A 13,769-nucleotide genomic window follows, 5' to 3' on the forward strand; every position below is an offset into this window, starting at 1 on the left:
TGTTCTTGACTCTCTCCTAAATATTCCAAAATAAGTTTAGGACTTTCCCACATCCCTTAAAACATCCCGTAAGTTTTATGTGTTCCTACAAGCCCTCTCAAATATCCCATTTTAAGTTTGCTCTTTCCCATGAGATCCATGATAGCCAGTTACAGAGCTCTAGCTGAACTTCCTCAAGGCATTGAGTGGTTCCTTTAAGGTCCCATCAATCAGTGATCTAGGAGTTCTGCTCTCTGTTACTGTCTTGTTATCTCCTTTTCCTTGGGGTTTGGGTATCTGAGAATTTAATTTATTATTTCTCCTGTCTCTTGCCTTAGTCTTTCATGCTGAATAACCAGTAACCAGATATCCTCACATTCCACATACCTTTAGACGAACCTGGAAAAAATGCAGATCAAATTGATCCATTTTATCAGACAAATTCATAGCTGGGATAGAGCCTGAGCTGCCATTCCTCTACAAAGTTAATGCAGCTGCTTGAAACACAACACTATTCAATCTGTGGCTGATTAATTTAATTCAATCTGAAGCAGTGACACCACATTCCTGTGAATATCCAGTCTCTCTACTCACTCAGACTTGAAATATCAAAGAGATAGGGACATCTAAACAGATTATAAACAAAGAGATTGTACCTTTTAAAAGTGAGAGTCCCAAACTGTTCTTCGGGCTTCTCTTCAAGTCTCACTTTACCTAACGAGTGCTGGTGAAACACCAGTTTTCCAGCGTAACTCTTGGGTACTTCAGCCAAGTCCATGCTGAAGGACACTGGTCAACAAAATGTCTGTGTGGAGGCCAGTCCAGAACCCAGCCTATGAAGCAGATGTCTTGGCATTACCTGCCACAAGAACAGGACGTTATTCTTTCTGCAGTCAGGAAAATTGTGGGATGTTTTAGTGATTTACAGTCAAATGAAGAGCTGAAGAAAATGCCCTGAACACCGAGTTGTGTCCTGGTCCTGCAAACCTCATTGCACATCATGTGAACCAAGAGCAAAAAAGATTTGTGAGAATCCCTGAGCAGCAACAGGAGCTGCTGGTTTTTAAGGCACATATCACCTAGCAACCGGGAAAGGGTACACATCAATTGGCATTAATGATGGCTGCTACGGGAGGAAAGCAGAAGCTCAAACACTGGCCCAGCAGCAACTACAATCAGGTTGCCCTCTTATTGTGAGCTCCACAGCACGGATACAGGAGATGGCTGTTGATTTATTTTCCCTCAGCAGAGGAAGAGCTAGGTGAAAAGTACATAAAGGAGGAATTATGCTATGCTGTGCAAAATTTCTATTTGGTTTGAGAGCATGTGAGCCAAGAAAACAATCACTGGATAGTGCAACCGGAAGAGAAGGGGCACAATAGGCAACATACATTGCCAAAGCTATTACTCATCAGATTATTTATTATCTATATACAGATATTATTCATGAATTGGGAAAAAGCAAGGAAAGGACTCAAGTAAATCAAGTGACAGGCTATTGAGGCTTACCAGCATGAATTCTGGTAGGGTTCAGGAGCTCCCAGCCTTCTCTGCCATATACATAATATTTATGTCTGTTATTAAAGCCTCCATGCAAAAACAGTACCAGTCTTATTTTAGATTCTGATTTCAGCTTATGGAGAGGACAGCTGACAATCTACTGATTAATTTATTAATCTGAGGGCTCATCATGTTGATTTCAAAGTATCATTTGGACAGCTTTAGTAGAATGTAAAGAGACACCACTGTTTTACTCTCAGAAGGAGCCAAAGATTTGGGCATCTGGCATTTGAAATTTTTCAGTTTTAGATTCATTTCAACTGCTTTTGCGACAGCCTTTTGCATTTTCTTCAGAAGATGACAACTGGGCTAGCCTTGGGCATCACAGACCAGCAGAAATTTACAAACACTAAAAAAGACATTTTAAAAGTTGCCCCATCTTGAAGAGTAACCAGCAGAAATTGGAAATGTTTTCATTAGTGACACCCACTAAAGTACATCTAGCACAGATTCGTGGACACCCACAGATATCCAGTTTGCACTTATGCTGCTCTCTTGATGACAGAAGGCATAGAAGAGCCTCGCCTAGTGCCACTCAGATCTTTTGTAGCACAGAATGTGGATGAGAAAAATCGGTGCTACGAGGAAGGGGAAAAGAGGCTTAAGGTATTCTTATGTGCGTTTTATCTCAAAGAAAAATGGACAATGCAAAATACATTTTCTATTCTTTTCATGTCTATGCACATGGATCTTATTAAGTGATTAGCCAGAAGTTCAGTCCTATGGCCTTACCTGGAACCATATCCTATTAAAATTTTGGTGAAAAACAGCAAAAAACGTGTTTCTCTTACAGATGTCATCTCAATTATCCACTTAGAGCCCTAGAGTAAACTGGTGGAAGAAATATTATAAATAGGCTTTCAGAAAACTCAGGCATATTTATAGGTTACCATTGTACTCATATTATAAGAAAAGTACATGGTTTCAATATTTTTCTAAAAACAGAAGGTATTAAAAGTTATTCAGGTTGATCCCATCCCTTTATGATCATCCTCCAACCTGCTGATAGTGCATAAAGTCAAATGAAAACCAGAAGGTTGTTTCTACTGTTTGCGAGTCTTAAAAAAGGAGTCAGATGATTAAAACAGACATAGGTCAGCAAAATTTTGCACAGGAAAATTCACTTTGCTACATCCCAGATTTTCAGAGGCACCCAAGTACTACTCTGTCTCACATAGTAGCACATCAGCAGATACTTATTTCTTTTTAGGCCCTGCTTTCAACATCAAGTTGGACCAGATGATCTCCAAAGGACCCTTCCGATGCAGACTTTTTTGTGATTCTATGATTCTTCAAGCTTGGGAGATGCAAAGCTAAGACAAAACTGTTATTTCACAAAGGAATCTTTATTTCTATTTCCTTATACACCTTTACAACTTTGACCTCAGGTCCTTCACCAAGTGTAGGTCACTTGCCACAGCAGAAAGTTTCCCAGTCAATAGCAGTATTGGTGCAGGTAGGTGGGAGCCTTTAACTGTTGCCACTTTCTGGAACTTGCTGACCACTTAGCTCTTTCCCCTTATTTTGTCATATTTAGGACACCTGTTCTGGTTTTGAAACTTTTGCACTTACTATATTTATCTCACCTCTCACACTCACAACAATTCTACCAAGAGTTCTACCACACTTATCAGTTACCATGTTCATTGTCCTTAGTATGACATCCAGCTACTTTGTCTCTTGCACCACATTGAAAATTACAGGCACAAGCCAGAAAACAAACAGAAGTCAGTTTATGGTTCCACAGAGTTGAAAACAAAGCATGTATCAAAAACTTCCCTCTCACTTCTCTCCAAATTCCTGCAATTCATTTGGACCCAGAGGGTTGATCTTACATATATAGCTAGAGGCAGCCAACAACCAAATAAGGAATGTTTTCAATTCTTTCAGTTACAGCTTCACATTGTACTTATTGCAAAACATTTATTCTCCTTTCTCCTCACATATATTTGATACCTCAGCCATAACAAGATAGTTAAATATTAGAAACAGGAGCTAAACTTCACATGATGCATACTGCAGCACAGATGCACACACATGCGCAATGCAATATCTGTTTTGTAGGGCACATTAAGTCGTCGTGTCTGACTTTTCAAATACCACATTTATGCATATACTGCTAACAAGTGATAGACGAGCAGTGGTTCAAGAACAGAGGCAACTATTAGGCATATCCTAACTCAAAACTCTGCTTGAATTATGACCCTTGGTTTCTAAAGCCACCCTGCTTCACATCAAAGAGACCATATTGAATCACTTTGCATCACTGAGATTCAAAGTATACGATAGGTCACATTCTATCTCTGAGGAGTTTTATACCAAATTTTTCAGTGAAAAACAAACAGATTTACAATTTGTGAAGATGCTGAACAGAGCCAGTATGGGCTGATGAGCTCCATGTGCTGCTCATTCCCAGCAGGGCTTAGCTGGTCCATTTGCATGAATTAGTGAAGGGGAACAGAGAGGAACTTCTTAAAATCAGCCGCTTCTCTTAGCTGCTGAACACTGTGGGTACATAAAATACATCTGCATCTCGGGGTAATAGAAGTGCTTAGAATTAACTATATTATATGACCAATATGGAGAATTTTATTTGTAAAATAATGGAGACAAACTTTCTTTGAACCCTGCTATTAAAGAGAGAGGCTCAAGGAATAAATAAAAGCATATGTTGGGTACTGAGCTTGTCTTTGAGTGTGGTTACCTTTTGACTAAGTACCTAATTGCCCTTAGAGATGATCATCAATTCTGAGAGCTGCAAGCTTGCCTCTCCCTCAAGAGGCATTTCAAATGAAATGGCACACCCTAATTCAGCAGCTGATTTCTTTTGGCAGCTGTAAAAGAAAAGTCAGAAGTTTAATTTAGATGTCTGTGAAGAAATTAAATACCAGTGAAGTTGCAGCAGGTTACCTTTAGTACAGTTATACTGGGATCGCATATGGCTTATGAAGTCTTTAAACAAGGAAGTGTGAATACAGGTGATTCTGAATTGCTCTTGAACTCCAAGTGTCAATCTTGTGTGGAAAGAGCAGGGGAAGGGAAAAGAGCAGATGGTCGTCAGAAGGTGCTTCCCATTCTGGCTCAGCGCAGCATACCACCGTCTGCTTCCCCAAGTTCCATATTTCAAGACATTTCATAACACATGTATTCTTGCACATATTTATACTGCATATGAATTTATGAATCCCCAAGGTGTCCTGGAGGATAGCAGAGCCCACACCCATCTTGAATTTACAACTAGTTATAAATTATTTGTGTGTCTTATTTCCCTCTCATGCTAAGTGCAGATGGCGCACAGTTTGGCATTGGCAGAGCAGCAGCACAGGCTGCGCCTGCGTAGTGGTCAGCGGTGATTTTCCCAGTTACCCCAGAAAACCACAGAGATAAGCATATGCTAGCTTGGGCTAACTGGGAAAAGGGCCACACAGGAGAAAGTTTGCAGATAATGTGTAATGTAATGGCTTTTTTCCCCTGTTTTCCAACATATAACAGTAAATATTCTCATCTCATTAATATTATCTTGACAGTAAATAATCTTCTCTTGTTTTGTATAATACTGTTCTCTTAAATTGCATTATATGCGTTCACACATCTGCTACAAAATGTGTTGTTCAGATCCTCACCAGTGAACAAGTGCTAGTGACACCACTGTGCATGCAAGTATACCTATTCTGTCTGTTGTCAGAAAACGTGACAAGCAGCAGCTCACTTTGGCCTTAACTGAAACTATGTGACCTCTATTAATATAAGCCTGTACTTGAAAGCTGGTTAATACTCAGAAAACCAGAAAGCTGGTTAATATTTGAGGATCACCTCCTCCAAGCTCAGGAGCGAGGCATCCCAACAAAAATGAAGTCAGGCCAAAACACCAGGAGGCCTGCATGGGTGATCAAGGAGTTTCTGGACCCAAACTCAAACACAAAAAGGAAGCCTAGAGAAGGTGAAAAAAGAACAAGCAGCCTGGGAGGAACACAGAGAAATTGCCTGAGCAGACAGGGATCAGGTTAGGAAAGCTAAAGCCCTGACAGAATGAAATCTTGTTAGGGATGGCAGGGGCAACAAGAAAAGCTTCATCAAAGGTACATCAATGATAAAAGAAAGGCTCTTTCCTTCCTCTCTGGAAGGAAATGGAAGACCTGGTTACACAGGATATGGAGAAGGCTGAGGTGCTCAATGATTTTTTTGCCTCAGTCTTCAACAACAAGTGCTGTAGCCACACCACCCAAGTCACCAGAGGCAAAGGCAGCATCTGGGAGAACCAAGAATCTCCCACTGTAGATAAAGATCAGGTTCAAGACCATCTAAGGAAGAAGGTGCGCAAGTCCATGAAACCTGATGAGATGTGCATCCTGAAGGAACTGGCAGATGAAGTTGCTAAGCCACTACCCATCATACTTCAGAAGTTGTGGAAGTCTCGTGAAGTTCCCACTGACCAAAAAGAGGAAATATAACTCCCATTTTTAAACAGGGAAAAAAAAGGAAGACCTAGGCAACTACAGGTCAGTTAGTCTCACCTCTGTGCCTGGCAAGATCATAGAACAAATCCTCCTGGAAACTAAGCTAAGGCACGTGGAAAATAAGTAGGTGACTGGTGACAGCCAGCATGGCTTCACTAAGGGCAAATTATGCCTGACAAATTAGGTGGCCTTCTATGATGGGGCTACAGTGTTGGTAGATATGGGAAGAGTAACTGACATCATGTACCCAGTGGACTTGTGCAAAGCATTTGACACTGTCCTGCATGACATCCTTGTCTCCAAGTTGGAGAGACAAAGATTTGACAGACGGACGACTTGGTGTATAATAGGCTGGATGATTACACTCAAAGAGTTGAACTCAACGGCTTGATGTCCAAGTGGAGACCAGTGACAAGTGACGTTCCTCAGGCGTCAGTATTGGGACCAGTACCATTTAACATCTTTGTCAGCAACATGGACCGTGGGACTGAGCACACCCTCAGCAACTTTGCCAATGACACCAAGCTGTGGGGTGTGGTTGACATGCTAGGAGGAAGTGATGCCACCCAGAGGGACCCTGACAGGCTTGAAAGGTGGGCCTATGTGAACCTCATGACGTTCAACAAAGCCAAGTACAAGGTCCTGCACATGGGTCAGGGCAATCCCAAGCACAAAAACAGGCTGGGAGGAGAATGGATTGAGAGCAGCCCTGAGCGGAAGTACTTGGGGGTGTTGATTGATGAGAGGCTCAACATGACCCAGTAATGTGCACTTGCAGCCCAGAAAGCCAACTATATCCTGGGCTACATCAAATGAAGCATGATCAGCAGGTTGAGGGAGGTGATTCTCCCCTTCTGCTTGGCTCTTGTGAGACCTGAAGTATTGTGTCCAGCTCTGGGGCCCCCAAAATAAGAAGGACACAGACCTGTTGGAGCGAGTCCAGAGGAGGGCCATGAACATGATCCAAGGGATTGTGCATCTCTCCCATGAAGACAGGCTGAGAGACTTGGAGTTGTTCAGCCTGCAGAAGAGAAGACTCCAGGGAGACCTTATAGCAGCCTTCCAGTACCTAAAGGAGTTCTGCAAGAAAGCTGGAGATGGACTTTTACAAGGCTATGTAGTGATAAGACAAGGGGCAGTGGCTCCAAACTGAAAGAGGGTGGGATTCAGATCAGATCAGAAATTCTTCACATGGAGGTGATGAGGCACTGGAACGGGCTACCCAGAGAAGCTGTGGATGCTCCAGTAGTTCCTGGAAGCATTCAAGGTCAGGTTGGACAGGGCTTTGAGCAACCTGGTCTAGGGCAAGATGTCCCTGCCCATGGCAGGGGGGTTGGAACTAGATGGTCTTTAAGGACCCTTCCAACCCAAACCATTCTATGATTTTACTATTCGATACCATTATTCATAAAAGGGATATATGGTAACCCTTAAACTGTATAGGATCTTCGTAAAGTATAGATTGGCATTATTGCCTGATCCTGCCCTCAGTCTGGGATAAATCTAAAATAACTTCACTGGAATAAATGTATTTATTTATTGATTGACATGACATTGAAACTCAGTGCAATTTAACTTATAAGTAAGTCAAAGAATAGCTCAAGGTGTGAAGAAACTGCCACGTGCAATTATGCAATATTTTTCATGTGAATGGGCCAGAAGTGAGGCACAGGTCCCTAAACTAAAATTGCCTTAGTGGGTAGAAAATAACTTTACCTCTTTCTTCTAACATGCAAGTCACATCTTAATATTTTGGGTTATGGGGTAAAAATAAGAAAATTGTATGTAATTAATCTTACAATCTAAATAGTCAGCTGCTGTACTCAAATTAAAGATACACATAAATGCATTGTATACAGAAAAAATGGCTCAGACATACAAAATTGTATGTGTATTCTGTAAATCAAAAGCAAGACATTTGGGATTATCAAAACGCAATGCAAGCCCAAAATTCCTGTCGTTGTAAAACTGAAAAACTGTGCTGTGGCCACAAGACGGCAGAAAGAACATTTCTTGTGTGGCTTGATTTTTGGGGAGAATCAGCCCCTTACAGAATCTGGGTTGGAAATTGCCATAAGAGGCTGCTGGAGGAGTCAGGAAAACCATTAATTTTACAAAAGCTATCTCGTGAACTTTCAATGTTAACGAAGTCTGGTCATACTCAACTCTACATTTTAAAATAAATATTCCTAGAAAAACTAAATTTAAAACAAAAATCACAACGGTATTTGACTTAAAGCCCGATAAGAGTATTTACTGAAGTGTGTATTTAAGCTGCCTCTAAATGTTATCTAACTTCTGCTTTTTAGCACCGGCTTAAGGATAAGAATATGTATCATTTCTTACTACAATAAACAGCTTGTTTTGGCTCTTTTGAATCCAAATGCATGTGTCGTTCTCACAATATCATGGCTATCAAAATCAGTAGGAAGTCCAGAGAATGACATCTCAGTCCTCTTCACTGAAATGCTCACATCCCTCTATTTGCTCTACTACCATTAGAGGAAAAATATTAATTAGATAAATTATTTTTCTCCCTGTTTAGCTGAGCTGGCCTCATCTTTTCGCAGCCCACTGCCAAATAGGTAACAGAAACACTGTTTTAATCACTTAGAAATGATCTTTTTTCTGTTTCCACTGGCTACATCCCATTAGATCACCTGAAGTATATTTAGTTTCAGCATAGAAGGGATACTGGTTTAATAACCACCTCTACATATCTTCATCTTTTCTGCATTAGTCAACAGGAAGGTTAAAAAAGCTCTGACCTGAGATCGCACATCTACCAGAGCCAAACACAAATGACTGTTTTATCTCTCTGTCAGAGTCATCAAGTGACTCTTCCCTGGGAGCTGAATATTTTGTTTAAGGCAACAGATTATGCTTCCAATCGAAGAGGTGCCTTGTTGCAAGGTTCATTCCTCTTTTTGCCCCAGCAAGAGGGATAGTTTTCTTTATCCAGCTTTCCACAGATCTGCCACAGCATGGGGACACCTTCGACAGCCCTTGATTGTGGGATTGTAGGACCAAACAGTCAACAGGGCACTGTGGTAAGAGAGGAAGACTATGGGTAAGCTCTTAACAAAAGCCATAGAGAGGTAGAAACAGAAGGACTACATTGTGAACTCACTGCAGAACATCTTTAATATGTTGGCATGAGTGCTGAGGGAGCTAAACCCTGAACAACCACGGCAACCAGGAGAGATGTCTGAGGACTGGAAGAAAGAAAATGCCAATAGTACTTTCAAAAAGGGTAGGAAGGAGGCTACAGGCTGGTCAGACTCACCTCTGTCTCTGGAAAGGTGATAGAACAACTCATTCTGGAAACTACTTCCAGGGACATAAAGGACAAGAAGGTGATTTGGAGTAGTCAGTATGGATTCACCAAGAGGATGTCATGCTTGACCAACCTGATAACATTCTATGGTGAAATGACTTAGTAGACAAGTGGAGAGCAATGGATGTTGTCTACCTTGACTTAGGTAAGGCTTTTGACACTGTTCCCCAAAAAATCCTCATAGAGAAACTGATGAATTGTGGTCTGGACAACCATAAGAAGAAAAAGCTCAGAGGGGATCTCATCAATGTGTATAAGTACAAGGGAGGGTGCAAAGATGTCAGTGGTGCCCAGTGACAGGACCATAGGCAACGGGCGGCAACTGAAATACAAGAGGGTCCGCCTGAACACAAGGAAACACTTTTGACTGTGAGGGTGACCTAAGCACTGGCATAGGTTGTCCTGAGAGGCTGTGAAGACTCCCTCCTTGGAAACATGGTCCTAGGCAGCCTGCTTTAGGTGGCTCTACCTGACCAGGGGTTGGACCAGATGATCTCCAAAGGTCCCTTCCAACCTCCACCATTCTGTGATTCCATGATTTTGTGATATCCATCTTTTCGTGACCCTTTTGTCACATAAGCACAGAACGGCCACTGTAGGCTGGTAAGCAAGCTATGCAGAGAGGTATCAGGGACCTCAGTCTTTCCAATTAGTTGTTTCCCAAAGAAAATCACTAGCCTGGAAATACAGGTGGCAGAGATACATCCAGGTTAGGTACTGACAGATTTACATGTGGGGTGATCTCTTCTGTGTACAGATTTAGAGATTAGAAGTGATGTCCTAAGCCTTCTCCCTGCAGTCAGCACACCCTCTATAATAACAACTAGGGCAGGACATTCCCATAGTATCTTACAACGCCAACTAAATCTTCCATAGTATTTTTCTGGAAGGAAATAACAGAGTTTTTCAACAGCTGAGTAATTAATGAAATGAAGGAAAAGATTCTGCTGAGCCTTTCCATACATTCAGCTCTAGATTAAGATGAAGCATGAAAAAGAAACAATGAACTATTTTTTTTTCATAATATATTAAACCTGTCAACTCTAGGAATTACTGATACAGCTATATCACATGTACATGGCACAAACATTAAAGCGTAGTTCACTTTCATGTGGCAGCCAAGCCATCCATGTTAAAAACAAACCAGTGGTCCAAAATCATAATAAACCAATTACCGGCTCCACTGGATAATAATAACACGACAGTGCATTTAATAGGTATTCAGAAAAGCTATTTATGTATTATCACTTGCCAAAAGAATTGCTTCCAGCTTTTTTTCACACTGCTTTTCCAAGAAAAGCAGGACCTCCAGCTAATTTTGCCCTGTCTGGTGAAAGAAACAACAGAACAAAAACACTCTTTTCAAACACATCCATTTATTTTGACGACAATTCAACTCATACAAAAAACACACAGAGAGAAAAGAAAAGGTCAGCAGAAGAAAGTAAAACAGATCAAAATCTATCACCATGTCTGTCAAACACAGGAAAGCAGAAACACCCAACAAGCCAACTAACCAGAATCCAAACTCCAACAGTGGCCAGATCCAACTGTTACAAAGGATGGTGTGAAAATTCCACACAAGACCTAAGCAAAGAATATTGATATCTCTGAGAATGAGAATTAGAAGTGGCGATTCACAGAAGTCCTGCTGCCATGCTGCCTGCCTTATTTGATATGTTCTAGGTTCAGCCAATTTGTCAAGAATTCAACTGAGACCCACACGACTTCGCCCAATCCTTCCCAATCAAATTTTCTGTAACAAACTGCTTTTTGGCTTGCTTGTGGCTATATTTATTGCTTTATTCAGGAGAGGTAAAACAGCCCATCACCTACCTGTGCCTTGGATCCCAGCTCCCAAATGTCTTCTAACATCCTTTCCCCTCATACGTTAGGTAACCATCTGTTGACACCACCAGCTGCCTCATTCTGTGTATTACCCCAAGAGAACCCCAACACTCTCACTGTGATGTCAAATACTACCAGAACACAGGCCAAAGCATGGTCACAGTGCACTGCATGGAACAAGAAGGTAGGCTCAGTTCACAGTTTTGCTCTACACAGTTTCCTACTAACCTTCTTTTCTGAAGACAGACAATAAAGCTTAGGATAAGAGGGGCTACTCCCAGATATTGTCTCCTGTTTGCAATAATATCACTTTGGAGTTTGGTAAACACAATATTTGAAAGGTTGTTCCATTTAGAAATTAATTTTCACTTAGGTATCATTCCTCAAAACATTAATTTATCGTTCTCCTATACTTTCCTGCCTTCCCCCACCAGAAGCTTTTCCTCCTCAAAAGGCTACTAGTGAGAGAACTCATTCTCTTAGCTGGGGATTTCTGAAAGCTCTAGGCTGGAAATGTGAATGATTGTGCTTCCTGCTTTGGAGAGACATCATCCTGGCAATCAGTGATTTCCTTTGCGGGTGATTTCCCCTGGATCAATAAGGACTTGGGACTTTGGTCCTGCCAGCACCTGGCTCCAGCTGACTTCATCACCTTTCTCTTACTGTTATCCTCCCCTATCTACTGCCAGCCCTCTAGCCTGAGTGGCATCACTGAGCTACAACCCCCTTGGCTTCTTCTGCCAAGGAACTGGACCCAGGGAAAAGAACTGGGCAGACAGTGGATGTCCTTTTGCATGTCTTGGATCAAAGAGTGTTGTTCCTTGGGGTGCTTTGGCCCTTTTTTTGGATCCTGCTGCTAAAGGTAGGTGTCAAAGGCTGGGAACTTGAGGTTCTCAAGCCAGCCACCTGGAAATGTTGCGTAATCACCTAAGCTTCTGGAACTTAAGGCAGGTTTTAGGATTTGTGCAGTGGCTTTGGACTAGTGCAGCTGCAGGGACATGGGAAGTGTATGTTCAGAACCCTGCTGATGAGGGGGTATGAACTGCTATCTATTGGTGAGGCTGGTGTTGGGGATTGATTGCACCCTCAGTAAGTTTGCAGATGACACTAAGTTGGGTGGGACTGTTGATCTGCTTGAGGGCAGGAAGGCTGTACAGAGGGATCTGGACAGGTGGCGGGGTGTCTAGAGTGGGTTCTAGCTCACTTGATGGTTCTAGAGCAGGTTCCAGGTCATGTTTCTGGAGTGGAGTTGGGTTCAGGGGTGAGGAGGTCCTAGCACCTAGTTCAGGTGGTACTCTTCTTTTATCATCTCACAAGGATTTGTGGTACTTGCTGATGATAGCAGTCTCACTGGGTTTTTTTGTTTCCTGTTTTCGTTGGGTTTTTTTATTCTTGTATTTTTTTTTTCTTGTTTGTGGTTTCTTTGACCTGAAGGCCCATAGGACCAGGATCCTATCATCTCATAAAGTGCAGCTCTCACAAGTCTCCAGCACGCTGACTTGTGCTGCCCCTGTGGCCATTCTTTTCTCTGGAGACAAAATTGGAAACTGGACACATGGCAAGCTCCTACTTGACACTGTCCTTCACGGCAACAGGTTGTCATGCTCCTGCTCCAAGGATTCTTGCCAGCCTGTCCAAGAGTCTTGTCCAACACTTGTCGAATTGGCTTTGGTACCCACTCTTGCACCCAGAAGCACTTCAACCAGAGCAGGTGTGTCCATGAAGCTCAGAAAGGGCTCCACAATTCTAAAGTTCACTCAAGTACTTGCACCTTGCAGTTGCCAACAGTGTGCTAACCTGAAAGCTGAAGAGGAAACAGCTGAATCTAATTAGCAAGACTGAAATCTGCTGCATCACTACACCCTCAGACACATGGTGTGAATTCTGGGGTTGTCCTATGCACAGACAGGAGTTGGACTTGATGATCCTTGTGGGTCTCCTGCAACTCAGAACATTTGATGATTCGATGACTTTATGGTATGATGGGTCAGACTGCAGATGCATGTAAATCTTTACATATGTTGTGGAATTGGAGCTGAATGCAATCAAATCAAGGTCTGGTGCTATGGATGATGCCTGAAATGCCAGGAGGCTGGTGCAGTGAAATTGGTGGTATAGATCCCTGCCTCAGTGGGCAGCTGCTGTCACGCAGCTGTAAGGAGAAGCTGTGAACGGTGGCACTTCCCTATGAGTACAACAGGAAGGGACAAAAAAGCTACTAGTCACAGGCCACAGCTGCAATTCTGGCAGCCAGAAATACATTTCCCAGAAAGGTTGATGAAGCTGGATAGAGAGGAAATTCCACTAGGGTCTGAATTGTGTGGACTCAGAACGGCACAGAACAGTACAGAACCACAACAGATCTGCCGGAAGGGAAGTCTGGCTTCTGTTTCTTGTCCATTTGCACATTGCAAATCAGTAATTCTGAACATTTTTCTCTTTGCAAGCCAGTAGTACTTGATTCTGAATCATCAGTATGATTCCCATAGTGGTCATGTAGCTACCATAGCAGACCACCCAACACTCTAAAATCTGCCAGCATGACAGAATTAATTCAAATTTTTTCACTTGACCATGCTACATCAGCT

The sequence above is a fragment of the Patagioenas fasciata genome, chromosome 2 (genome assembly GCF_037038585.1).
Source record: "Patagioenas fasciata isolate bPatFas1 chromosome 2, bPatFas1.hap1, whole genome shotgun sequence".
Classification (NCBI taxonomy): domain Eukaryota; kingdom Metazoa; phylum Chordata; class Aves; order Columbiformes; family Columbidae; genus Patagioenas; species Patagioenas fasciata.